The sequence below is a fragment of the Phalacrocorax carbo genome, chromosome 4 (genome assembly GCF_963921805.1).
Source record: "Phalacrocorax carbo chromosome 4, bPhaCar2.1, whole genome shotgun sequence".
Taxonomy (NCBI): Eukaryota; Metazoa; Chordata; class Aves; order Suliformes; family Phalacrocoracidae; genus Phalacrocorax; species Phalacrocorax carbo.
The window spans coordinates 48,054,676-48,079,759 of record NC_087516.1 but is presented as its reverse complement, the minus strand read 5'-3'; the positions used below and the strand labels follow the sequence as shown (position 1 = coordinate 48,079,759).

Below are 25,084 nucleotides of genomic sequence, written 5' to 3'. Positions count from 1 at the left end.
TATCCTAAGATAAGCTATTATACTTACACTTGGTATTGTTTTGTTGCAACAGAGAGTCTACACTAACAGACCCATAGTTGTTAATTTGCAGATGTGAGAATTCGGCAGTGCAAAGCTTGATTTATTTGCTTGCCCAGTGCTATGTTCTATAATTAGCTTTGGTTTCCTTTCACATGGGACAGAAAACATAATATGTTCCGTGGGGAATCATCCAAGTGTTTTCAACTCAGATGTAGTACTTCAATCCCTTTTAATTTAATTTTTCTCTTATACCCTTTATTACTGTGTAACTCTCACTTACTTAAAAAGACTTGCAATGGTAGAGTGTGTTTTTGAAGGGTAGATATTTGTACTTAGAAACCAAGTTTCAGATATCCAGATGCCTCCTCCTTTCTTTTAGCTGAGTGGGAAAAGACATAATGATGTGCTAAAGGTTCTTGTGATGCCTGCAGTCTCTAAAGTTATATTGAGACAATGATGAAATATACAGCTTATTAAGGAGGACCGATGGAATATACACACTTCTAAGATTAAAGTTTTTGGCAGACATAAATGCTGCCATAGGCTGAGGAGAATCGAGTTTAAATTATGTGGATTTTGCTATCCTTAATTTCATGGCACATGCCTAGGTAAACATTCTGCCAGCATCTGGGATGAAGTCTTTGAATAAAGTATAATACTTTTATTTTCTAGGTTAGAGACTGTAATCAGATTAAGAAAGGAACTGAGCTGTAAAACCTTGGTCCTGCATGTGAAAGGGACCACTTAGTATTATACAACTGCTATAAAAACATACCCAGGGTCTAAGCAAACATTCCTTTGTTCATTAAGCGTGACAACAGAGTGTTTTCAAAGTTATTCCCAGAAAGCAGCAATCCCAGTTACTGGAGGAAACCTCTAAGCACTGAACAGTGTTTTGTCATTTTTCTGTGAGATTTAGCAAAGGCTGTCTTAGGAAGTTGAAGCTTTGGAAGTGGTGAACACTTAAAACAGAGGGATCTTTTCATCAGTTTTTCAAATAATCTGTAATAAAGGAAGATACTGACAGGTACATCCTCTCTGCTGACTATCACATTACTGGTGGTTGGCTGTGGTCCACAGAGAAAACACATTTATGCAAGTCATAATTGCTTCAATGTTTTCTGTTTCAAATAGGGATTGCGGGTGAGAACTGCAATTCCTTTCGGAAGACAAGGTACAGCTGATGCACAGGAACTCTACCTGTATTAAATAATATTAAATAATAAGACTGTTCCTACTAATGGGCAAAGTCCAGAAATGTGTTGTCTCGCTGCCTTTTGGCAAGTTTAGGCATCTGCTCCTACAGCACAGGATGTCTAGCGTATTACTGAGCTCATGTGAACCTAAGAACAGAGTATTTGCCTTCACAGTCAACTCTTTCCACTGGTGCCTTGTTCTTCCATGCAGGGTTTTAGGTCTTTCAGCCAGCCATATCCTTCCCAAGTTCTTATTCTTATGAGGATTTTGCCATAAGGCTTTTATTTTCTTCTGGGAACTGAACTTCAGGGAGAGGTTAAAGAGGTCTTGCCTTCATAGAATTAATCAAAGGCATCCGACTAGATGCTGCTGCCTTTCCAAATTCATGACAAGTTTTTAACTTGCATTTTGTTTTGAAAATCAAATCCCTCAACACCCTTTACAGCTCTTCCAGTAATGAAACACACACAAAACCCCCTTCTTAACTCTTAAAGGCAAACATTTTTGGTAATTGACTTTCTGTCCACCTGTCACACAAGATAATTGCCATGCTGTGTATTTATAACCCATATGTCTCTCCAGAATGTCCTTCTCAAGAAATACATAGTAGGCTTGGAAGGAATAAACACATCAGTCTTTAAAAACATCCTTACAGGCAAAAAACCTATTTTTGTGGATTTAGGGTGTGAGAAATAGAACTGCTTGTTCTATATCTTTAACAATATGAGTTGTGTTTAATTCCAATCTATTTATACCGGCAAAACTGAATATTGGATCTTGGGCTGATTTTCAGTTTTGGTCTTTACAGTGGGCTCATGTGCAAGGTAAGGGACATCAGACTTCAGCTGTGATACAGGTACTCTTGTAAATTCTAGCATTTCACTAGTTGCATCCTCCTTACCGCTGTCTGTGTCATTTAGTGCAGTTGAGGTAATAAAATTGTATGAATATCAGATTATATCAAAGGTCCATCTACTTCAACATCCTGTCTCGGTTACCAATAGCACCAAAAGAACATGGCAAGCATGCAGTGGTATTTCCTCAGAAAGTTTTCTGACCCTATAACTGTGTGTAGCTCAGTGGATTCTTCGTCTAATGGTCTGTGGAGTGAATCTTGCCCTACACCTCCTCACCAGTCTCTTGAATGTTGCTATTTACACAGAGTCCATACTAAGAGTGGAGGAAGCCATGATGCAGGGTTTAGGAGAGCAGGACACGTCTTGCTGACCACCCACAGAAAAAAAGGGCAAGTTTAGTCCTTAAAATTATTATTAAAACCACTGTGATTTAGGCACATTTCCCATTAATTTTCTGCTGCCTCGGGAAGTTAACTTTACTATTTCAATGTTAAAAGTGCATAGCTGAATTTCAACAGCTCTCCAGCAAACAGAAGGCAGAGACCCCAGACAGGACTGAAAACTCAGGACACAAAAATCGGTGTTTCTTTTTCAAATCTATTTGAAACTTTTCCTATAAAGGGATTTTATTTTAATGAGACCACAAACCGAACTGCAATGCAAGATTGCATATGAACAGGAGAAACAAAAATGTTTCTCCTTCCAGACATAAATTCCTCTATTTACTCCAGATACAGGAAACTGCATATTCCGCTTCCTCGGCTGTGATCCATCCTTACGCATTTTGCTTTAATCCAAGAATAAGAGCATCTAAACCATCTCACAAGGAATGCAGGGAGATGAAGCTCTAATGGCTGTGAGATCCTTACTGAGCATTTCTAATCCCTGATCAGAAGCAAATCACTAAATCACAGTAGTGACAAATGCTGATATTTTATTTTCACTCACTGGAAACTCTTCTACCATTGTCATATATTTTTTGCATGCTGTAAACATGTGAACATCTTGTGTACTTTGAACACCAAAGTTTTAAAGATGCATGCTAAGCTTTGCTCTCTCATTTGTTCTGGTGAAACAACCTTTGAAACTTCATGTGAACGAGAAGTTTGTTGTCTGACCCCAAGTTCTTTCATAAGAGCTAAATGCTATCACTTACCAACAGAGTCATCCAGACTGTTATTGATCAGTTTGCAATTAAGTGATAGGAATCAGTAATATGTTGCCCTACTAGCCTCAGAGCAGCCTGGGAAGACTATTCCTGCCTTCCAGCTGCTCCAGGAAAGCCTACCTGCTGGACTGTACCTCTCCTATGAGTTATCACCCTTCCTCTGAGGGACTGCTGGGAGGAAAATGCTCCCTTGCACTCAGTCTCAAACTTGTTCGCCTCCTCCTGTCCATCTGTGCTTGGGATCTGCAGCATCCCTGCAGAGCCCGTTTCCCCAGTGTGCAGCAAACTATCACGTAAGTGGCTGGTAAGGCGGTAATCCCTTTGTGGCCTAATCTGTTAATGAGAATCATTAATTGTAGGGCTACTGACGAATTAATTTGGAATGATCTAGCTCAGCAAAATTCAGCCTCCAGCTTAGATTTTATGGCAGTGTTTCTGATGTATGAAATTAAAATAGTCTCACTTATAATTCACAAAGCATCAAGTCTTTCAGTTAATAAAATACATATAAACTGAGAATATAAATGCAAATATAAAGTATCTGGTGACTTTGTTACCATCTTAAAAATGTTATATTAGAAAGTTTTTCGTTTTAGCTGTTTCACCAACAATCGTTCTGGGTCATTCATACTAATGTGGTCGGTTCTTGATTAGCCGATGTGTTTTACTCTAGTTCACTAATTTCTAGAGTTCCATCTTTCTTATACACCAAATATAGCTCTAATCAGAACCAGTGGCAGGCTGCTACTGCTATTATAATGCTACATTTGCTCAGTGAAGTTCGGTTTATTTTTATTTTCATTCCACTCCTACATTTTAGTTTCGTTTTTAGTTTCGTTTTATGTCTCCAGGATTTTTAGAGAACATGGATTCTGAAAGCTCGGTATTAAGAGTCTAAGACAATGCCCTAGTATTTACTGTAAGCTTTTAGCCCTTTTCTTGTATTAGGCAATGCTCTTGTTGAGCTGCTTGGCCTTGTCCATACTGAAGCCCTCTTGAACACATTCAGCAGCCAAACTTCGGGGTTTTTTAAGTGTTAAAGTTGAGACCCAAGATTAAATATCATCTGTCCTCTATGAGAAGGGCCGATGATTTATCAGTCTTGACAAAGGGGATAAAAGCAAGCTGCAAAACTTAAAATCATTCAAATCAACACTCTTTAGTGCTTCAAACAGGGCTTGGAAGAGTGCTTAGTAGTTGATATAACTTTAAAGTATCAGAGGACTATCATGATTGTGGTCACCAGCTTATTTTCTATTTTGACCTGATCTAACATCAGCCTGGCTTAACTTTGAAGTTGGATCCTGTTTTGAGCAGGTTTTGGACTGTATGACCTCTGGAAGTCCCTTCAAATCTAAATTATTGTATTATACCACCTGTTTGGATTTTGCATTAATATGATGACATTGATTGCATTAAGGCTTTTCGTGATGTAGAGTAGTGTGAGCTCAAAGTCAAAGTCAGAAGCAAGTATTATTACTACAACAAAAGGCGGCTCCTTTTTCTCCACTAACTCTTTTGTTCTGCTAAAAATTAAGGCAATTTCTGATATCTGTTAAGTTTGAAGGTGATCCCACAGATGTGAGATGAAAAGCTGTGGAAGAAATGAACAAACAAGAATGACAAGACCCAACAGCTTTTTGAAATTGTAGTTCTTTTTTATGTATAAGTACGTGCAAACTAATTCTTTTTCCTACACATGTAACCACTATTCATAAGTATTTGTCGAATAATTTTTTCAGAAAAATTCAGATTGTAGATGGTTAGTGAACTATCCATATCAGATGCTCACTATTTATAGCATGTGAGTGGTCACTCAAATAAGAGGGGACAGATTCTGCTTCCCAAAATAATGCATCTATATTTTCTCTGGTACTGTAGCTAATGGTGGAAGTTAGGTATTAACAAGTGGCTAAATACCTCCAGAATTAACATTATCCTGATAACACATATAAAATCGTGTAAGTGATTGTGTAACATTTTCAGAAATATTTCACCAACTGACAACAAATAATAGTGTCCTTCCAAATAATGTTCAACTGATGTCTTTGCATTTGCAGAGTGTTTCCTGATTATTTTTGATTTATATAACCAGCTTTTTAAGCATTCCTAATAGCATTTCACAGAAAATAATATCAACACTCCATTGTACATTTAGACTCAGCCCCATGAGCTCAACATCTGGAAGTATTTATAGTAAAACTATTTAATATCATCGTCCTCCAAAAAGATACACAGTTTAAGTCATGGCTGCAACGGCTGTCCGTACTTTAATCTTCTCGTTGGGTTTATGGATCACATAGAAAAAGTAATGGACAGATCTAAGCATGTCATACAGTGACACTTTGTGAGGAACACAAAACCATAACCCTTAAGAGCATTGCACTCACTTGAAAGAACATTTTTTAAAAATCCAGTATACAGGATACTGTTAATTGCAAACAGAAATGTTTAAAGCACATTTAAGGGCCAGTTTCCAAGATCTGTTTATATCAACAATATCCATGCCTTTTTTTGACTGGTACCTTGGCTTGCTGCTTCCTTATGGGTTTCGCTACTTGCTGCAGATTGCACTAAGAAGGTAAATGAGGGTCAAAGTTTAAAAACTTTCTTGGCTGCTTCTCTCTCCTAACATTTTGGTTGTAATGTGATTGTGAATTTTGATGTTGCCTTTGTACTTGAACCAAGAGGCCCCATGGGCTTTTTTCTCAACACCTTAATTTTCAGAGTCCTGTTACAGTTTTTTTTTTTTTTTTCAGGCTACAATTTATAATTCTCCCTTCTGTGCTGAAAATGCAGGAGTAGAGAGGTATTTTTCTGAGTGTAGAAGTAATATGGAAGTGAAACCTGTCCCACCTCCAAAGGTGAATCAAATTCTCAAACTGTGAGTGAGTCTATGTGTCTGTGGGTATTGTAGAGGAAGAGGAGAATTTCAGAGAGGGGACCAGGGCTGGAGATGGTAAGGTGACTTTTTTGTCATGATAAAATAAGAATGCAGAAAGGACACATGCCTGGTTGTGTAAGCATGGAAATGCTCTTTGCTCCCACACTCTACGTATAGCCTCTGTGAAAGAAACCCATTAAAGCTCAGGTCTGCTGCTTGATGGACAAATAACATGCTCTGACAGGTGGTTTTTTTTTGAATGCTCAGCTGCTGGTGCACTTGATAATATTCTTGAGAGAGGGTCTAAGAACCACATGTGTGTAGATTACAACCCAAGGAATCACAAAATCATTTTTGCAGAGCTTATTGCAGTCTGATGGATGCACAAAATATTTAATCTACTTAGCCACTTGCATTAATAAATAAAAGGTGTGCTTGACTTTTCATAGTTCCACAGTAAATTATATAGTGTTATCTGATTTGGAATAGCTCCTGGTCTGTGACAGGTAGCATTAGTATACAGGTGTCTGGGCTTTTCTTTTATGTTGTTTTTGTCCTGAAAGGTTATTACAGATGTGTTGGGAAATAAGAGAGAATAGAAGAAAAGAAAAACTATTTTCAGTAAAAAAATTGAGAGCACAGGTGTGTAGTGGCTGGTTTCATTGCAAAAGTATCAGTTTCACTACATTTGTATCAGCTTAATTGAAAATGTACCAGCTGGAAAACATTAAATCTGCGTGAATCATACATTCAAAAGGTCACTGATCTAAAAATATACATCCCAAGAAAAAGATAAAAATGATGTATGCAAACTAAAATTGCCAAGTAAAAATTAAAATCCTTTTAAACATTCTAAACTTAGGACATTAATTAATTTGAAAGTAATGTGGAAAGAGGCAAAAAGCCACCCTGTGATGTCACTTTCATTATATGGAACACAGCTAAGGAGATAAAAGAAGATCATGCAGAGCCCAGGAGAAGATTAAGCCTCTTTATCTCGCTGTGGGAGGGGGAGAGTGTATATATACAGGTAGTATTTTGTGTATGGAGAAAAAGGAGGAGCTGCAAATGACTGAGTACACTCAAATGATCAGTACACTCAAGTGTACTGATGGATAACAGGAGATACACATGCGGGTGCTGAGGATCATAAAGTCACCCCAGTTGACCGTCAAAATTACAAAGCTAACTAGTAAAACCAAATTCCTCTTCTTAATAAAGTTCCAAATATATATTTTGAAAGGAAACAAAACCAAGCTCTGTTGGATGCTGTGCCTCCTGGTCACAGCCTAAAAATTAACGATAATTAAAAAAATAAAGCATAAGTATGTGGTAGGAATGAAAGTAGAGTGCAGGTACTCTTGAAGTCAGAGCCTTATTAGTAAAAGCCTAGAGATGTTTTCGTCCAAAAGTAGATTGTACAATGTTTTGTCAAAACGGGTTTGTAAGTGTGTGCATGCCAGAAGTCTCGCAAGGGTACTAATCAGCCTTTCTTTTTCCTGTGGTAAGATCTCATTACAACATCATGCACTGGCAGAAGCACCTTTGCAAAGACTGACGTGCCACTTGATGGCCAAAGAAATGTTGAACATACAGCCACACAGGGAAATGACATGTGTATTGTCCCACATGACTTTTCATAGAAAATATGGCTTGTGTTTAATTTTATCAGTGAACAGCTCCCTTATTCTTTTCTTAGCCATCCAATTACAGCAAAAGGGGCAGATGGGCTCACACTAAGCTGTTATAAATAATATAGTTCCACTAAATTCAAGGGAATAAGACTGATTTGCACTGATACCTATATCAGGCCCAGAATATTTACAGAAAGCTTTGATATTTTTTCCTCTGTCTACCAGCTGTCTTGGTTCTGCTTTAAAATCTCATGTCCATGCATCTCCCTCTCTCTACCTATCCTTTCTTACAATGTCTTACTGTGGGGGCATCTTCTGTGTAAAATAATTTTGTAATTGCGAAGTTCCTAATGGGCTTAATGAGTTTCTCTTCTTTCTTGGAGTGTCCGTTTCTGCTTGAATTCAGGTGGTGTCCTCCTCCTTCTGGTAAGTTTATTGACTTCGTTATTTTGCGTGTATTTAGTTTTACAGTTTTTTTCAGAGAGACGTAGGAGGGCACACAGAAGGAGGAACTATTGCCATAAAAACTCTTTGGGGGTGACAGAGATGAAGAGGCTTTGCACTGTTTTCTGAAGATGGATAAATTCCAAGTTTATTTAGTTTACCCTGGAAGTGCTTTTCACTGGGCTATCTAACACACTTGTAAATCAGAGATTAGACCCGGTGGTAAATCACTGCATCAGTAAAAGCAAAATAGAAGCAGAAGGCCAACCAGTGGATCCTTGCATTAGAAAGAGGCAGGAGGGCAACAGAGTATGCCAGGAGGCTGAATGGAGGAGCTATAGGAGAGCAGAAGCTGAAAAGAATAGTACTTTATATAATAGTTTATAAATATAGACTATATTTCTATATATACTATATATAGTATATTTCTATATATACAATATACATACACTATATATAGTATATTTTTATATATACTATACATATACACACTATATAGTATGTTATACATATGATAGACTATAATATAGTACTTCATAATTAAAGACTAGGAAAAGCTCAGTTTAGCAGGTACTTCAGTCAGGTTGTGGTAGACATTTACATATGTGGTGAAGACTGAGAAGATACATTCAGATTAACAAGGACTGAGTAATTTAAGGTAACACTAATGTTTACCCTGTCAGTTAATCCCCAAGAACAAAACTGTGTTTTAAGTAATAAAACCAATTATCCTAATTATGTAAAAGCATATGTGTTATTGTTGCTCTTTGTTGATACAACTGTCATTGGCAGGATTCCTGCCTCAAGTGTTTTTCTGAACAGCATTCCCAAACTGGCACATTTTGTTGTGGGCACTATCATGTAAAACAAATGAAAATGTTGATTTGCTAATTGTTTACAGTATTTACTGCACAATTTCTAAACCATGGGAGACCAGTGTTGATGTAATTGGTTTTCTATTGTATCTAGTTTTCACAAAAAGAAAATCAAGAAACTTTTGAAATATTCATGTTTCCGTAACACAGAATGTATTTCTAATACAAAGCACAGCATTAAATGATCAGTCGTGATCTGCAGCATGGTAAATAATGCCATTTTGTGATTGTACTTTAGGACTGTGATTTTTTTGCATTAATTTTTATAGCAATTTCTCAAACTTAGTTTGCACTGTGAAGATTTTGGCTAAAGTTCTTGCTGGTTAAAGCAGCTTCCCATCTCCAAAGTAAAATTACCTCTGCAAGCAACATAATTCTTCAGCCAGCAAGGACAAGAAAGAACATCAGCTGTTTCAGTTGCATTATTAGATGTAGAAAGGCAAAGGATAATCTGGGGCTCCTTTCCAAAACTTGCCATTTCTGGCTACCAGAAAACTTCCGGCCGTGTTTGGATCTGTGCTGCCACAAGTGAGAGAGGACACCCTTTCTGACCACAAGGAAGGACTCCTGGCAGCACCCAGCAATGATGAATTTATTCGGGGGAGGGAAGGGGACATTAACCTTTCAGCTAACCAGGAGGACTTGAAAACACATAGGTCTGGGCTGGACAATGCTGCAGACCATCCATGGCAAGATCCCACACTGAAGTCATGAACAGCGTAACTACCGGCAGCAGTCAGTGCTCACGTCCACCTACTCCTGTTTTTTGTAGTCTGCTGCCAGTGTGCTTCCAGTGACCCTGAGAGTCCTTCCTCTTGCTGCAAACACCTCTCACGAAGGCTTTCAGGAGTGCTTTCATGTTTGTGATGGCTTGAATTGTGGAAGACCCCCGAAGCAAATCTAACCCTTCTCAAATTTTCGCTGAGGTGATTTTATTTTTCCTTACTTGACATTTTATTCAGTGTGCATATTTGACTTTTTCAAAGTCAGAGGCCCCTACTAATTGACCTTGATTAGGAAAAGAAAATCGGGAAAAGCAAGGCAGCTTACTTTGCCAGTGCTTGTCAAGTGTAATAGTAGGCATCAGTGGGAATGCATGATACAATGGCTGAGCACGCTTGAGTCCAGGGAGAATGTGCAACATGGCTGAAGAAAAGGAGGAAGTGCAAGACAAATATTAAAAGAATGGTGAAATCTGTGGGAGGTCTAGGAAGTTTGTAGCAGGGCTTCCATGGATAAGACAGATAGAAGGAAACATACACTGGCCTGTGGGAAAAGATACAGGATGTGTCAGAAAACACTTCGCACGCATCTTAGTGTGACTAAGTTTTTTTTAAAAAATGTATTAATGTTCAAGTTCATAAGCTCTGAAGTGTATTTCTCTTTGCACACTGTGTATCACAATTTGATATAACTTTGTTTTCAAATCATGAACTAGATAATGACGTTCCTAATTATACATATTTACAGGCTCTAATGTCCCCTCTACCCTATTCATAACAAGCATTTACAAGTTATGAAAAATCTAAATCCAAGCCAACTATGCAAACAACTAGACAAAAGCAGCATGCTGTGCAGTTCTGACTGAGTGTTAAAGGGATCTTTACAGCCTTGTTGAGCTCTTCTATTTGTGCCAGGTTATTCAAAATCAGCCGTCCTTACACTTCGCTGCTCCCACCCAGCTAGTTTTCGCTCCACAAATATTATGGAAAACATAACATAGAGTAGCAACAATAATAATACTTACTCATTACAGTTCATGAGTCAGCGACAGGATTTTTCAGTCTGTTTAGTACACATTCAACAGCTTTGTTGTCCCTGTTCAGAAAAAAAGCAAACAGTTCTCTATTGCTAGTTAGTATAAACCAAGGAATCAAACAGCCATCTGAGATCAGCACTGGCTCTTTAAATCCACAAATGTAGGTCCCAGGATTGTATTCCTATCGGTTTTGTTGGAAAAGATTTTGTATTTACAAGGCTGCACATACTGTCCCCATCTAGTGAATGCTGTTCATGAAGCATCCACGTTGCATAAGTCTGGGTGCTATCGTAGAAGACTATGAGGTCCCACATGGCCATGAAACAGTAAATAGTGAGCAATTTCTTGCTGCCTCCTTCAGTATAAAATATAATGAGCATCAGATTAAATCTGTTACCTGTTCAAAGTAAACTTATTGATGTAGTTCTATAGGCAACTTCCCCAAAAATTGTAGAACTTCTTACCACAGCTTGTTGTGGATACTAAAATTTACAGGGTTTCAAAAAGCAACAGCACAAATTACTGGAAAAGGAATTAATCAAAGACTATGAGATACAGTGTGACCTAGAAAGTCATGAGACTGGGAGGGGGTTCTGGAGAAGTGCCACCACTTGCCTGGTCTCTTTACACTCCTCTCAGCATCTGTTGCTGGCCATTGTCAGAGAAGTACAAGGCTAATTAGACCTTTTGTCTGATCCAGCGTAGCTCTTCCTCCGTTCCTGTGTACTCAGAGGCACAATGCGGTGAGTCAGACAGGGTTATGCACCACACTTTTGCCTCTTCCAAAATTCAGGTGTCCCATTATTTCCAATCTGCCTGTCGTTCCTGTTGCCACAGTCCTGACACACCTGATTGACAATCTGTCCTCATGCTGGGCTTTCCAGCCCCAGCCTCATTAACCTTTGGTAACTATCTTGGCCAGACAGAGCCAGATTTTGGATATGAAAAAGAGGAAGGCTGTGCATCCATACAGATGTGAGGATATTGTGCTATGCCAGAGCAGACTGAGCCCATGTAACAATGCTAAGGGAGGGATTATAACCTCTGTAAACTCCCTGGCCCTTCTTGCCCCCAGTGAATCAGCATCTGGGCTCAGGGTTGGCAAATGAACAATCTCCATCTGCTGTCACCGGTGTCTCTGCACCAGAGGACATTTCATCCATTGTGAAATTTGGGGTGACTGGTGATTTTCCTGAATTTGTACTGCAGTATGACATGGCACATTCTTTAACGCTTGCTCTCTGCTGCTCTGTTGTGCAATGCTGGTCATCAAAGGTCTAGGACACCTTGCCTTTTTCATGCACTGCCATCATCAGCCACTCCACCTGGTCTCTACCACAGCTCTACTGGCTACCTTGGGAGTGGAGTCTGCAGGGAGTTTTTGTCTGTGAGCAGGCTCTGGGATGCTGCTTATCTCTCTGGGGCCCTATTCCTGACTGAGAGACTGAACAGAAAGATGAAAGGCATCATGAAAAATCTAAAACAGAAATGTGAATGCCAAAGAATGGGAGAAGTTTAGTGGGCTGGAAGAAAGGGAATCATGAGAATTTGACCCTGAGCTCCTTGATGATATCCCACAACACACTTCAAGATGTCCCTGAGCAACTGTGCTCAGCAGAGCTGCTAGGGTCAATAGAAAATGTGTATACCATATTTTTTACCAAAATGGACTTTAAAGGGGAGGACACTTGGCACTAGCAAAGGCCGTTCAGCAATTATCTGTCCTTCCAGCACAATGTGTACAAGCTGTAATCAACCCCAAGTCCTGCCAGAAGAACTTTCTGGTGTAGACATGACCTCAGACCTCTACAGCAAGAAACCCAGGCTAATATTTGTGCAACAAAACTATGTGTGCAAAAATTTAACATCTCTTTTGCAACTGAACAGGCATGATCACTGTGAGGATGAATAAGCAATTGGATGGTGAGCTGGCTGTTCATACAGTCCTGAGAACTGTGCATACACATAGACTATAATCAAACCATACAAGTTATAATCATGCCGTCTTGCACACGATATTCTGAAATTTTGGAAGAAGTTACCTTTACCTTTTTATTTCTATCTTAATTTGCCTCCTCAAGAAGGGATAGTTTTGGTCTGCCTTCAGTAACACTCTTGTCATTTAATAAAAAGGTATCATAAGTTCACACTACTTTTATTACGTATGATCCTATTTCGTTTATTATGAACCTTGCTGTTTTTCAAGGAATGATGTAGTTACAAGCATAATTTCCTCCTTTTTGTGTGAGGAGAGCTGCATTCTGCATTCTTTCTGCTAAGCAGCGGTTTACCATGAGTCATAGATGCTGCCTCATGCACATGGCACCAGGTCTTTTTATCTGATTAAGTAAGATTAAAGTGGAAAACCTTTTAATCAACATGAGTACTAAATTTAAATTGAGAAAGTATTTTGTAATCAGGAGACATCTCATGTCCCCCCTCCTGTGATTAGAGGGAGTGACATGTCTTTGCCACTAGCTGACTTGTGCATGTCACTTGTGTTGCCAGCAGCAATGGTTTCATGTGCTGATCCTAATGAGTCACGACATGTATTGTTAATTTTTCTGATATGCTTTTTCCTTTTGGACAGATGTTCTGTGTAGTATTAGTAAAGTACCAGCCAAATATATTGCTGTATTACTGTTTTCAAAGAAAGTTGTTCCATGGAATATATATTGAAAAGCAGCTTCATGCTAGGAATGTAGCTTCAGCTCTGTATTAGGATGAGCATCTCATCGTAATTATTTTTGGGGTAGCTTTGGAATGTGCAATAGGGTAACATACATGGAAAGGACACGCTGAAAATCAATTTGTGAAAACAGAGGGCTGGAATCATGGTGATACAAATACATACCAGACAAATGACTTCGTTTTTATTACACAAGGCTACAGATGAAGTCAAAATAGTAAAGACATTTGAGAAAGTAAGGGAGCAGTTTGAGCAGGCAGTGGGAGGTCTTCAGTCTGCTGGTGTGTGATCAAACAACTTTAATCAGCAACCCATCTCCTTTGGCATGTAGAACTGAAATTCGACTTTTTTAAAAAATACAGAAAAAATATCATCAGCAAGGCTATTTAGGGAATTTAATGTAAAATGATGGCTTTCCATTTTCCCACTGAGAAAAACATATTGGGTCTTAAGGTAATTTTGGAGCTTTCTTGCTACAGCTCTTTCAGAGTGGTGCTGGGAGCTGTTTTTCCTGACTGTAAAAAGTTTCTATTGAAATTCAGAAGCCACTGCCTCTATCACACCTTCAGTATTCCTACTTGATACCCAATAAAATATGTGGCTGTCCTGGCTAGCTAAAAGAGGAATGGAATGAGAGAACGTTTTCTTTTTATGTCAGCTATAATATTGGATAATAACCTTTCCAGCAGATACTGTTGCCTCATGGGTAGGCAGTGTACATATCTGAAGAAAAATAAAACAATTCAAAGTATTACAACAGAAAGCAAACTGTAGTCTTTTTTTAAACACATCCCCTCTACTTTTTTTTTTTTCTGTAAACCTGGAAATAATTGATTTCCATTTTGGGTTATGTATGAATGCACAAAAGAATGCTCTGGCTTTATCCAACTACTGCTTTTGCTATAATTGCTGCTATTTTTTGCAGTTGCTCTACGTTAATTTCTGTACATTAAAGGTTTCCTCTTGCTGTCCTGTGCAGTAACATATGGAATTACAGCCTCACAGAAAATATTTAGTAAGGAGAGATAGTATGACTATAAATCCCAACAATCAGATTTCTGCACAGATGGATATCTAGCTTTGTAGATCTTCTTTAGACCTAGGATCAGCTCTTCCCTGAGATGCTATTCATGACATGGACAGCTAATACACGAATAATAGATTCAAAATAATAGCATAAATAATCCTCCTCCCTAAGCAAACATAAAATCTAACCTAAAACCTAGCTGGAATGTGCCTGATTAAAATTAGTTTTCTAAATCCTTTTTGAAATCCTTTAAATACACCAGCTATTTCAAGACATGCTTTTCTTAAAGAGCTGCATGAGTTTATAAGTCAACCATTGCAATCAGATAGAAACAAAGAGGTACTTCTTATTTCTTCTTCTCACTTGCATACTGTGGTTTATAATCTTTTAGAGACACACAGAGAATACTGTCAGTAAGGAAATTAACATTCGAGACCTCTGATACCAACAGTGCAGGAACCACCTATTGTTCCCTGCTGTAGTTATCAGTGTTTTCAGTCTTTCTTAAATATTTTTACATCAAACTAGTGGAAACACCAGTGAAACCTTTAATCTAACAGTTTTCTTATGGTACTCAAGCCTATGGCTTACAGTAGCAGTGGGGTTGCTTAGAAAATGACAATTTGATCATAGAAAGATTCTGAGGTTTTGAAATTTTGGGAGAGGCTCCATTTGGAGGTCATGGAGGAAAAGGTGAGAGCTCCAACTCAGTGTAATCAAGAGATGCGTAGTTCAGTCATTGAGCAGTGAGACAGTCTCAAACCACTCCTCTGCCTGACACAAAGAAATAATTTGAACTCCATAGGAACATTCCTGGTTAGTCTAAGGCCTGGCGTATGCTCTGGGCAAAATCTGAACCTGGATCTGAGGATGTGTACAAGTGAAATTTTCATCAGACCAGTAGACTTTCATAAAATTGCTTTGATATTGCTGGAACAGTAATTTTGATACCTTTTTTTCCTGGTTTTTATTTTTTGGGGGTTTAGGTTTGTTTTTTTCTCAAACTAGTGTTACTACTGAAAATTTGAACTGCCCTGTGTAGATTGTAGGACACTCTGATACTCTTCTGAAAGAGAGAATTTTTAGTAAAGGAAATCCTTCACCTTATTTACAATGTAAGTAATATCTCTTGGCTTCACTTTTCTCTTTGATGCTTTTAGGTTTATAGGATTAGCCAAAAATGAATTGGATTATTTCTCACAGCTCTGTACCTCTTTAAAAAGGTCAGTGTTTAGTTATTGAAAATGTTGGAAAGAAGATATATGTGACATTTTATGCCATTGATCTGTTTATAATGTATCATAGTGGCCTCCAGTGCTTTAATTTCCTTACTAGCCCAGTTTTAGTGCTGCTGTCAAGGTGGGAAATAATGATTTTTATGTCTGGTCTGAGTTTCTCTGTCCTTGCCTTCTGTCTGCATTTCACCACTTGACAAAGCCTTTTTATCTTGGGCTTTCTGTATTCAGGACAGTAGTTAGTTCATCTGTAGCCCTTTTTACTTCATCTCTTGTGCCTCAAAGAATTCAGCACTGTATCAGCTATGTTATTACCCAGTACACACTTACTGTGAGTGAGATGAGATGCCGAAAATAATGTAAAAATTAAATATTCATTGACTTGAAGGTTAATTTGACTAGAAGTGCATGTGTGTAGGAGTGGTGTGCTTGCAAGCTCTATGGTAAGGAGGTTTTCAAATTATATAAGTGACAGGCTGATTTCAGAGTTATAACATTTCATCTTGATGACCGACAATGGAAATGGAAATGAATATGTAAAAAAAAGTTCCTGTGAATAAACTGTCTTGCTTATGCTAATGGAGCAAATCCATATAGTCCATGGCACAAATCCATAACAATGGAGCTAATCCGTATTTACATAACATACCTGGGATCAGGGTGAGGCTTTTACTGATTTGGCCCTTAGCACCTACAGCTGGTCTTCCTAAGTACCTGGGATAAAAGGTTGAATTTTTGGTTGTTTAATTTCCATGATAAAGACAAAAGCCCTGGCAGTAAGAAAGCAAGATGGTGCATTCAAAAGTTATTCACATTGCTTCCCATTTAGAATTTGCACTGTGGGGCAGAAAGCTGCTTCTGTGGGAAATGAAGAACAATATTCTGAATGTGAATGAAAAATTATAAACTTAGAGTTTTACAGGATTAAAATTCTATTTTTATAGTAATATTCTATTCCATATTATATTATATATATGATAAAGAAATATATCTAGATATTAACCTATATATTAATATTCTATTAAAAATCTCATTGTCTTTTTACAGTGGAGGCTCCAGGCACAGGAATGGGAATGAAAAGCAAAATCTAAATGTCAAAACGCAGTACCATGTGTTTCCAGATGAATATAAAGAGGAGTGGCTTCCATGAGGAGAAAGCTGCAAGCTCAGCAATCCAAAAGGACTAAGTAAGCCTTTAAATTTAGGTCACAGCCCTGCCGGAGACCCTAGTGAGTTAGAGATTAGGATACAGTCAGCAGTTTTCCCAGCCTGCTCTTGGGTTTGGGGGCCATTCGGAATCTTTTTTAATTAGATCACTACTGTTGGTCTAAGGGAGTTGGAATTTTTCTTCCATTCCTCTGCACTATCTTTTAGCATGTTTACAAAATGTGGTCAGAAGGAAGAGTAAAAATAGAGCTTCTAATACTGAAATATATTGGTTAGTTTCAGCTTGGCGCTCTCCCTTTTGTTTATCATTCTGCCTAGGATAGGATTTGATTTGTTTTAAAAGGCCATTTCATTTTATAGGCTATGCGATCTTGTGTTCATCTCACAGGCTTGTACTTTCACCACTGACACATCTGAGACACAGCGCACTCATCATTAGAAGTCATTGCTTGCTTTAAAATACTGCTTTTAATAGTACGTAAGGTGTTGGCTCTATGTGTCCCCAGAGATTACCTAAGGCTGCTGAATGCCTTCTCTGTACATTGCCCATCTATGTGGTGCTTGGGTCAATTAATGGCTGATATTCTTTCACCAGATATTTCTCTCATATTTTTCATGCTGAGTGTTCCTATACATGCTTTTGAGGTGCCTGTTAAAAACCCCATACCTTCTGAGCAAAATTTCAGCCTTTCGAAAATTATTTCTCACTCATCATATAAGTTCAACCTTTGTAGTATTTTCCCTCTAGAATAAACATTTGAATTGAGTTTAATAAAAGGTCTTTATAAGTTTCTGCCAAAATATTAACAGTGAAGTCTGCGTCTGCCTTCCTCTCAGTGTCTGAATCTGTTTTCGTGCACGTGGACACATGCATGAGCCTTTATCCTGATGTACTAATTAACCATGCAGGGCTTCCTTTCTTTTTCACAAGTCACTTTTTAACAAGAATTCAGAAAGTAGAAAGGAATTAAAATGAAAATGAAAATTAATATGAAAAGCAAATAAGCTTCACTTGAGCTTATACTGGAGAACTCTGGTTGCTTCCATCTGCCTCGGTTGTATTGCTCTGAGGATAAAGTATGCTAATGTGACTTTTCCCCATTCTTCTTAACTCTGGTTTTACTATTCAGGCAAGATCAGGCCCAGTGTTAGTTTCAGGACCTAATGTTCCTAGTCCGGCAGAAAATGTGAATGAAGCTGAGGATAACAGAGAAATGAAAACTATTCTGAAAAGCAAAAGTCAAGAGAAAAATCAATGTTTTAAGAAACTAAGAAATGAACACAAATGGAGATATAATCCATTTAAAAATGCAAATATATAAGGCTTGATGTGAGTGGGTCAATGAAATAGCAACCTGTTTATAGTTATAAAAGAGTACAAGAGATGACTGATTTTCTGAGTTGGTGGGTACCACTTACCAGAAACTCTCTCAGACAAAAAAGCTGTTGTACGAAAGGAGGAGCTGGGGTCTGTGTTTCCTGGTGCAGAAGTGAGGCTGCTGGCAGCTGTGCTAAGCTCCATTGCAAGAACTGCACGTGCACCATTTACCACACTGTCAATGGCACAGCCAGGAGAAGGCAGTTCTTACTCCATGGGAAGTCCAAATTATGTCTAGAATTAAAACACGAAGCTGATAGAGTACTAACACAATTATCATTTGCACTTTGAATTCATACTCAGCCTAAGTACAGAATATTAGGTGAAAATCTTCTAAAAGAGCAAAGGTAATGGAGGAAACACATCAGCTTTTGCTGCTTCTGGACAAAAGTACAGCAACAGACTGTGAAGAAAGGTTAAAACTGACACAAATATGGGCAAAATAAATGGAAGCTTCTGTGTAGTCCGGTGCGTGCTTTGCTTGGAAGGAGTATGAATACATGAAATGTAGAGATTAAATGGTGCCCAAGCAAACAAGAGGACAACAGATCATACTTTAATGTTGGGTATCAGAGAGGGATGGAAATTGACAGATTATTTTATTTTTAGCACCTGGTCCTTCTGGGGTTTTTTTGTATATTTCTTTTCTAATACAACTTGCTCCAGCATCAATTGCAAACACAATGTATTTGTCTCTTTGCTGCTTACTTTGCACCTCTGGGCCACATTATTTGAAAAGGTAAGTTAGTTTCTTTCTGTCGTTGTGGTTTATTGTGACAGAACCAGTCCATGCTAAATCCTCTTGCCTCACTGCAGTATCTGCAGCCAGAACAGTCTATTATCTATGTTCCACTGAATGAAGAGGTACAAAACATTTTTAGCCCTGTCTCTTCCACTGCCAATTATCTCAATACTGATTTAAAACATATTCTGTGTCTCCATTATAAAACATTGTTTAGAGAAGAACATGAGTATTGCATAGAAAGCTTACACTTTTTATTCTTTATTTTTTTTTCCAAGTGGTGGAATAGAATAGAGGAATGATCTTTATCCCCTAAATGGAGATTAAACAGTGGTCCTACAAATTATATGCATAAATGGGCACGCTCCCCTAAATTCCTTGTGAGAGGGTAACAGATCCACCCCAAAACAGGAATTTTAATATGCCTGTTCTCTCATTAGACTATTACTGATGGAAGTAGAACCTTGTTAGCCTCTAATGAAAGCACAGTTCCTATCTGCAAGTTCCAAAAATTCTTTTCCACACCTGCAGTGAACACTAGAAGTCATGTGAAAGGAGAGTTTTAGATTAAGATTCCACGTTACATACAGAAAATTTTGTGATGTGAAGCTAAATAATCCTAAAAAAATCACAGCTCTCCTCCACAACCCCCAACAGAAAAGCAGAAACAAGTTTGTAAACTTCAACAAGTATTTTGTATTTATATTTGGCTTTTCAAAACTGATCCAGCCATGCTTTCCCAAACATACTGACAGATAACTAAATCCAAAGAGATTTTCATGCTGTGCAAAACCTTTGACCTGCATTCAGCACTTTTGCTCATTATTTTTTTTATTGCATGCCCTTTTTCTATTAAAATTTTAGTTAAAATTGCCTGGTTTATCAGCAGGGTATAGTATATGAAACTGAACAAGAAAGGATTTCCTTTCTTGTAGAAAGGAAAATAGTATAGAATATAGTCTGTGCTCTCCATTTGCTTTGATTAGACACCAGAGATCTTCATGTACATTTTCAAAGCTAGGAAGATGAGGTTTCAAAGTAAATGTATCCTAAATGGCATTAAAGAAAGTGATGGCACCAGTGGTCAGTGAGGATACAGAAGAAATAGATGGAAAGGTTTTCAATGAGGAGAAAAAAGGGCTTTTTAGTATGACTCTGAGTGAGAAAAATTCTGTAATTGTCAGACAAGGGAGAACTAAAGCAGAGTTTGTTCTTTTCTAGCAAACTTTTAAAATTTGCGGTGTGGATAAAGAAATATGCCTTCTAAGAAGTAATTAATATCTTTTATTAACATCTTGTCTCAGAACGAGACAGTAATTTTGTTTGAAATTCTCTGCCAGAAGATAAATTAGCATGATTGAACTGGGAAACGTGAAAGCCATAATTCGCGTGCTTTATTCAGGTAATTATTTAAATTATAGAAAAGCAAAAGAGGAGGGACTTACATTTTAATATATCACAGAATAATCATGTGTCAGAAAAGCACACAAAACTTGAAAAGAAATGTCTGCAAAGTAACGATTTGGAGTTCTTCTTTCCCTGAAGATAAAAAGCACTATATATAATCTGTAGGCTACTAGTGACACAGACTGATAAATACTGGCAAAAGGTGGTAAAAAAAATCTAACCATTACTATATTTTTGTTTTCTTGAAAAGTTTAAGACTGTTTTTAATAGATAGGATTGAAAGTCATCAGTGAAATTAATTTTAAAAGGCTTTCTGAGTTAGAGTGCAAAGAGAAACTTTCAAAGGATCTAAGCAAGGGGAAATCTACAAAATCCACATTTCTTCAAAAATTATGAAATTCTATTTCAAAAAATTGGAAATGAAATTGAGTGTCGAATTCTAAAGATCATGGCTTGCTATATTCCATTAGATTAATTATTTTTTACTTTTGCTTTGCTGAAATGCTCTTTTAAAGATCTTTTTTAAGTGCTTGGAAAAGAAACATTCAAATGAAAACTGAAATGGCAATTAAAACCACAAATATGTAGGGACAGACAGCTCAGAAAATTATATTAAATCATACATAAAATGAGTTAGACTTCACCTAAAGCTTTAAACTCCTGAAGAAATTTCTTACAACTCATACTTGCTGATTTTTTAAACATTAATAATTTCTGACCTCTTGCAATAAAACCAAACCAAACCAAACTTGCAAGAATCAATGCAGGCGAGTTTCCTTGTGGTTAAACTACTTGCCAAAAATTCATGTTTAAAGTAGATTGACCTGTATGGTGACCTTGTCCCAGTTTCATTTGGTCCACATGGGCAGCGTTACAATTCTCCTCCTGCCACTGTATGCGAGAAATCAGATTCAGGACTAAGTAAGAGAAGGACGTGACTCTTATGAAATCTTTCCTAATCCCTGCAAGTGTATGGCATGACATAGGATTACCATTATCCTCATTGTGTTTTACATAGATAATAATTTCACAGTTGTCAGAGCAGTATTCAGTTGATTTAAAAATCCATTGTAAATGGATAATAATATAGCAACTTTATAATTAAATATAATATATTGTAATAAATTATAATAATAGCAACCTCTGTTAAGGTTTGGCTAATATGATATGAATTTAGTGCTATCAGTTGTACGCTGAGTTTGAAAACATTGTAAATGTTTAATGGAAGTCAGACTTTGTCCCCAGCTAAGGTTTCCAGACAAAAGACAGGAAGAAAGCACATGAGGTTGAGAAATCATTCCTGCTTATTCCCTCTGAAGTGGGACTAAGGTCAAAGAGAGGTCTGTGAGATGTGAGCATCAGGCAGCTCCTGGAGCCTCATCCGTCCCCAAAGCCGGGCCTTCCTTGGCAATGTACCACAGGTAGATGAAGCATCCCTTTATCCCTCCTTTTTTCCAAAAGGACTCTTGTTGGGTGGCATTTTACCCCTTGGGTACCCTTTTGGGTACGCTTGTGGCATCTCAGCCGTTGTTTTAAATGTTGCTGTTGAATTGCCCTCACCAGTTAGGCTTAATAGCTGGCTCTACACAAATCTATTTATGCAGTGCATCTGATGTGCTTCTTTTTGGCAGAGGTCTCAAACATATGCATAAGAGTAACCGCAGTAAAATGTTTTTATAAGCTTAGTAGCTTCAGAATGTATAAATGAGCACAATGAATGTAGCCATCATATGAATACTATGAAAGCAGTGTCCAGGGAGTTGATAAACAAGCACATGTGGAGATGAGGTTGGTTGCAGCCAGAGACCCCTACTTGCTACAACAGTCTCCAGTGCTGAAATACTGTTATTTAATTATCTCTTTTGAGATAGAGGGCTTCGTACTCCGTTACGTGTATGAATTTGTGTCATGGCGGTTGGTCTGCTCGCAGGGTTTCAAGAGCCTCTCTGTTCCAAAAAGGCTTGAAATCTATGTTAAGGCAAACTTACAGAACAATACCATAGAATATAAAAACTTCCACTTTCTCAGTAGTGTCTAGAATATGTCTGCTGCTTTGCCAGCTGAAGGGAAAACTAACAAACAATGTATGTAACAGTAAAAATGAAGAGGCTGTTGGATTACATGCAGGTGTATCTTTATCTACATATGATTCTGTATTGAATAAAGCATTGTTGTTGTTGTTATCAGGCTTTTTTGCCAGGAGTAATGTTCATTCTGAATACTAAAAACTTCCTCTGAGGCAAAGGTACAAACTGAATGCTGTAGGCAATCAGTAAGAAGTAAAAGTAATCTCCTTACTGATAGAGTGGGGAAGGAGAGAGAAACAACAATGAGAATAAGATATGTGGTGATGGGGGTGAATCATGCTTTACTTTCTGAAAAGACTATCCCCTTCTTTTTGTGGAAAGCAAAGAATAGGCTTGCAGTAGAAGCTGCATCAAAACCCAAGTAATAACGAGTCTTTTGCAGAGAAAATAGATAGAGGCAGAAGATATAGCCACAATAAAAAGTGAATGATTTTGAGGGTACCTGACGGCAGCCTGTTTCTTCCACGGCCCTACCTCAGCAGGGAGCACAATTCCATGCACTAGATGTCTGATATGTGTACATAAAATGATGCTGCTAGCAAGAAATGGACTAACGACTCTGAATCACTTCAATGTCCTATGCCTTTACATAGCATAGGAAAAAATGGTGCAATCAAAGCAATAACAGACTGAGGAGGAAGACAAGGCATCACTAATATTTCTGATTCTGGGATTTATTAATGCTGAAATAAGGAAAAAGTACTGGATGTCACAGGTAGATTTTTTTTATAAAATGTGAAGGCGTACAGATTGATTTTGTACTCACAGTAATGCATAGCCCCATCACTAGGGAATTCCAGGGACTAACCCATGATCTACTGTCACTTATGCGCCTATTGTTTAGTTGGCTGTGGCATTTTTGGGTTTTCGTTTTTCATAAAACTGTTGGCAGTTCTCAGTTTCATGTTTATACAGATCAACAAAGAGCTTTGAATTCTCACAGGTCTCAAACTTCAAATACGTTTCCAAGAGCTTCTTTATTATTTCCTAGGCTTTGCCCCAGTGAACACCATGGACATTTTCACAGCTGCTGACAGGTGTCAGATTAAAATGAGGGAAAGCTTGTCGAAAAGCCAGTTCAAACATGTAATTCTATACACTGTTGGAGTGTAGCACTGAGGTTTGTGGATTACTTGACTTTAAATTCTATGTTTTAAAAATATTTTAAAATATTATATGGAAAAATACCATTAAACACAAAGCTCATCTTCATTCTTTCATATTCTACATGCATTCAGCCTTCTGTATTACAAAAAGTCATGCTGATTCAATAACTAAATAACCTACATGCTATCTCTAAATGCTGAAAGATAATAAAACCTCCTTTCTGTTCACAGAAAATTTGGCAATACACTTAAGAATCCAAACAATATGGACCTGGCAAAGTTTGCAGTTCAGGAATGGGGGGAATTGACTGGGCACTTATGTTTCATTCTCAAATCCTGACATGTCTTCTAATTGCAAAACATGATTCAAATCTTCAGATGGTGTCGACTGGAATAAATCTGGCCTTTACCAATTCATACAAGGCTGAAGATTTATCCTAGGGATGCATCTACATTGTGCCAGGCTGTGTCATGTAGATCTGCTTAGACTGGGAAGCAGCAGAGTCACATTACTGTGGCCTTTTGCTCCAGCTAACACACCTCGCATTTGAGCAGACCTGGTTAGCTCAGACCCCTGGCTGAAGATGTCCTGACCTTCCAGGGCTGCGTGTCTTTGGATGGCACTGCAGGATGTCCCATAGACATAATCATTATTTTCATAATGTTCCATCATGGACAGCAAAAAAAAATAAAAATTGCTGAGAGTTATATAACAAAGCTTGTGCAAGTTCTTTGCTTTACCTGGGAAGCCTTGATTAAAGATACACTAAAACGTTATTTTTGAGCTGGTCAGTCTGTGGAACCGAAGATGTGGAGTAACTCTTTCCCTTAGGAATTTCACTCTCTTGTCTGGACTGGATGTAACCTGCTAGAGGGATAGCAGAGGTGATATTTTTTATTTGAATGAGGGTTGGCATCCTGTTATATTTTACCTTTCCATCCCATCTGCCCGAGATGTCTTCCAAGGTAAGTTAGCTAGAATCACATTAAATCAATTCACTGCATGCAGACACACAGATTTCTTCATTAGGCAAACACACAGTTTTTTATTATGTCAAAAAATCTATTTTAATTTTTTTTCCAAAAATCCTAAGTCAAACCAAAAGAGAAGGAAGCTGATAGGCAACTACCCTCATGACAAATAAGCTGCTCCAACAATGTTTTTGGGTGGCATTTCTTTAAAAAAGTGAATGAAACCAGTGAAGGGAACGTTATCTATTGCTGGCACAGAAAGGGAACCAAAAGGACTGAGGAGTAATCAATAACTTTGCATATATACACACACATAGATATATATGCATATGTATATACATGTGAACTTGTTTTCTTGAAAGAGTTTTTGTATTTCACTGATAGGTGCCACCAAGATAATCCATGGTAGCTTTGGCAGAGTGAGACAACTTGGGG

The 25,084-nt window shown here is 37.8% G+C and overlaps 2 long non-coding RNA genes across 3 annotated transcripts in view; one reads left to right on the top strand and one right to left on the bottom strand.

Moving 5' to 3' along the window:
• The window catches only part of LOC135313091 (uncharacterized), a 160,463-nt gene that overhangs the window by 9,646 nt on the left and 125,733 nt on the right, over positions 1-25,084 (bottom strand). The window contains exons 4-6 of one of the 2 annotated variants that reach the window (XR_010372683.1): positions 18,377-18,569; positions 10,828-10,898; positions 8,690-10,346 (exon numbers count right to left, since the gene is read on the bottom strand). This is a non-coding gene — a long non-coding RNA (uncharacterized LOC135313091). Of the gene's footprint in view, positions 1-8,689; positions 10,347-10,827; positions 10,899-18,376; positions 18,570-25,084 lie in introns of those variants that run through there. The other variant, XR_010372682.1, reaches the window with a different exon arrangement.
• Positions 21,782-24,432, top strand: LOC135313092 (uncharacterized). The gene is made up of 3 exons (XR_010372684.1): positions 21,782-21,905; positions 23,563-23,691; positions 23,909-24,432. It is a non-coding gene; the product is annotated as an uncharacterized LOC135313092 (long non-coding RNA).